The following is a 3977-nucleotide window of genomic DNA, read 5'->3' on the forward strand; positions in this document are numbered from 1 at the left end:
TATATGTTAAATGACCACACCAGAGGTTAGCTGCAAAGCTGTTGCTATGCAAAACAGCTCTCAAAGGCCCTGCTCCATGTGTCCCTTCCCCCAACCCACACCTGGAGAGGAAGGGGTGAGGACATCCTAATATTTCCTGAGCACCTTGAGTTCTGGTTCCCATTCCAAATCCCTATTTGGGATCCCCCTCTTGACTGCACCCTGTTACATAATCACTTTCCAGGGTATACAGGCTGATTAGCCTCTAACAATTGCTCTTTATTAAAAAAAAAAAAGGAAAAATATTTTTTTAGCTTTAAGACTTTTATTTTTTTCACCTCCTTAGTGGATAATCCTCATTGCTAACCTTCTAGCCCCCAAACCCTCTACCTTTCATAATTAGAAGAAACATTTACTTTCACTCTCTAGCTTAAAATGTATCTAATCTTTGGTGGTCAGAGTGCATGCAGAAGGGTCAGTGGCATTAATCCACCTCTGCATCCAGCAATGGGTCAACCAGTCAGGCTCAGCCTGGGTAGTGGCATTCAAAGATTTGACAGTATTAATAGCTTTCTTTAGTTTTTGGAGTGTTGAAGGGAAACTTAAGGCTACTGTTGCCATCATTGCATCATGAACCTGATGTTCAATCCTGTAAGATCCTAAACCAGGAATTCTTAACTGAGGTTATGGCACACACTGAACGCTTCTTTTGGTCACTGGACAATCTCTTTAGGTATCAGATTGGAGTCTTCAAATGCCTTTCCCAACAGATCTTTTTCTATCCCATTCTTGGGGATTCTTATATCTGTTGGTAGAGACAAGTTATAGAAAGAAAATTGATGGTCCAGAAATGGGACTCTCAATTTAAGGTCATGGGAAACAGTAGTTCCATCTGCAAAGAGAACATCAAACAAATAGAGTTCCTTTAGAAGCTTCTCACTCTCCTCCTCTGCTTTTTCAGAGAAAGGACCCTCCCCCTGAAGTACATGTAACCCTGTGTAAGTTCATCTGAACTGTCTCCAGAGAAGATCACCATGCAATCTCTGTTCTTCCAAATATACTTGGAAATTAAGTATGTGTCCACTGAAGTGAGAGCTGTCATACTGTCATAGATTTCCAAGGAAGAGATGATTTCACCCAGGACCCTGAATATCTTCCTCAGAGATAAAGAGGACTTCATGATATTCACTCCCAATATGATTTGCCACCTTTCTGGCAGCCAGTAAATCAGAACTGTCTTCCATGCTAATCACAAATGTCTGGAGAGGGTACTGGACTTGTGCCTTTTTAGCTGCTTCAACAGGGTGGCAGCAACCAAACTGGAATCCAAGCCCCCTGATAAAAGACAACCAATCCTTCTGTCTGTCATCAAACATTTCTTATAGCATTGTTAAAAAGGCTCTGGATGTTGCTCTTCACAGTTTCTCTCAAACCTGGGAATAGTTTCCCCACACTGTCAGAGCGCAATGATGATATTTAACCATTTCCATTGACACAGCTTTGCCATTTGGCTTTAAATCAAAAACTTCATAGTATCCTAGGAGAAAAGGCTCTACTTTCCCAAAAAGGAGCTGTGGAGTGCTTCAAGTTAACGAGAACTTTAACTTCTGAACACACAGCCAAAAATCTAGTTTCTGTCATAGCTTTAAGCAAAGGTCTGACTCCATGGGTAGCTCTGGCCAGGAACACTTTATTATTGGCTGTATACAGTAAAATAAATGCAAATATCCTCTCCAACATACAAATCATTTGCCCATTTCTTCCTTTGTCATAAAGATGAAGAATTATCTCACCATCTACATTGGTCTGATATTCAAATTTAAATTCAAAACTGCTTTTGGTTGTTGTAGATTTCTCCCTCATAACATAGTCACAAATAAGAAAATTTCTTCACTCAAACTGGTTCCATTCCAAACAGCTGGTCATCTCCACCAACTGGTGACATCCAAAGCAGCAGCTGGTATATCCATTGACTTCTCAAAGCAAAATGCACCTGGACCACTGTGTGCAATCTTTATAGCAATCAGACACTGAACAGAAGGGCCGTCATGACTGCCAAAGAGCGTCCAAATGCTATACATTGTGCAATGGAGCTATGGGCTCTCTGGACATGAGCAGGGCAGGGAGTGAGTGGTGCAGACACAGAGATGCAAAGGAGAGATGTGAGCTGCAGTCAGCAGGCCAGTGAGTGGGCAGAAAGTACTTTTAGAAAGTCCTTTCAGAGGCAAAGTAATGAGATTAGTTATTGGAGGTTTACCTTTACCAATCTCCTGAATTCCCTTCGGGTAGTTTAGGTGCTGATTCAGAGTACATAACCATGGATGTGAGTGGTTTAATCTATTATTATTATTATTATTATTATTATTATTATTATTGTTATCCAACCTTTAATCTATTATTATTATTATCATTATCATTATTGTTATTGCCTAAAGGGTGGTCCTCTTCCCACTGAGATGCTTAAAATGAAGACTTTTTTGAAAAATCATTTTTTTATTTTTCACTTACTGTTGACATACAATATTAGTTTCAAAGGTACACCCCAGTGATTAAACATTATATAACTAAGTCATCACCCCAATAAATCATATATATATATATCACAATATATAGTGTTTAGGATATTATTGACTATATCCCCTATGGTATACTTTACATCCCCATGATTAGTCTGTTACTACCAATTTGTACTTCTCAATCCCTTCGTCTTATTCACCCAAACACCCAAACTCCAACTCCCTCTCTCATTTGGTAACCATCAAAATGTTCTCTGTATCTGTGAATCTTCTGTTCTAGTTGTTCATTTATTTTGTTTTCCAGATTCAAATGTTGATAGATATGTATTTATTGCCATTTTATTTTTACATTTTTTATCTTTTTGAGGATAATATAAGGAGCCTCTAAAACCACTTTGATCATACAAACATTGGCATCGTGTGAGTGATTGGTTGGAAGGAGAAAGAGAGAGCAAGAAATTGAAAACCTATTTTAGAGCGTATTTGAAGGTTTTAGCAGGGGAGTGCACCTACTCATGTACTCTTGGCTGAAGAATGGTCTTCTCCTCTATCAGGAAAAGTCATCTTCAACCAAGCATGCAGCTGTGCTGAGTGAAGGGATTAAGAATAGAAAAAGAAAGAAAAACGCTCAAAGACAGACAACAGCATGGTTATTATAAGAGTGAAAAGTGATAGGGGAGGTAGGAGAAGGTAAAGTAGGAATAAATGGTGATGAAAGTAGATTTGACTTGGGGTGATGAACACACAGTTCAATATATAGATGATGTATTATACAATTGAAACCTATATAATTTTATAAACTGTCACTTCAACACATTCCATTAAAAAAAATAAAAGAAATTTATTTGAAAAAATAAAGAGGGGAAATTTCCCTAACATAGTGAAGGAAATAGACATACAAGTCCAAGAATCTCAGAGAGTTCAAAAAAGATGAATCCAGAGAGACCCACACCAAGACACACTATCATTAAAATGCCGAAGGTAAAAGAAGAGAATATCTAAAAAGCAGCAAGAGAAAAGAAGTTAGTTACTTACAAGGGACTTACAATAAGAATGTCAACTGATTTCTCAACAGAAATGTTGCATGCAAAAAGGGAGAAATAAGAAATATTCATTATGCTAAGCTAAATAGGCCAGGAGGCAAGAGACAAATACCATATGATTTCACCTTTAACAGGAATCTAATCAACACAACAAACAATCACGCAAAATATAACCAAAGACACTGAAATTGAGAAGACTGACAGTGACCAGAGGGGAGAGGAGAGTGAATTTCAGAGGAAGAGGGGAGGGTTTGAAAGAACTAGTATAAAGAACACATAGACAATAACAAGTCGGGGGGAAAAGGGGGGGAGGTGGCGAGGGCTGGGAGTTGGGCTGGCATGGGGGTAAAAGGCAGAAAACTGTACTTGAACAACAATTAAAATAAATAAAAAATAAATACAACATGACAATTATAAAAAAATAGTCAAAGTGATGAAA

At 38.1% G+C, this 3977-nt stretch overlaps 1 pseudogene; it reads right to left on the reverse strand.

The window, feature by feature from the left end:
• Nucleotides 1–420: 420 nt before the first annotated feature.
• Nucleotides 421–2060, reverse strand: LOC123813444 (annotated as a pseudogene).
• Between the last annotated feature and the right edge of the window lie 1917 nt (nucleotides 2061–3977).

This window comes from Phyllostomus hastatus, unplaced genomic scaffold (genome assembly GCF_019186645.2).
Source record: "Phyllostomus hastatus isolate PE091 unplaced genomic scaffold, TTU_PhHast_1.1 phas_contig_152, whole genome shotgun sequence".
NCBI classification, from domain to species: domain Eukaryota; kingdom Metazoa; phylum Chordata; class Mammalia; order Chiroptera; family Phyllostomidae; genus Phyllostomus; species Phyllostomus hastatus.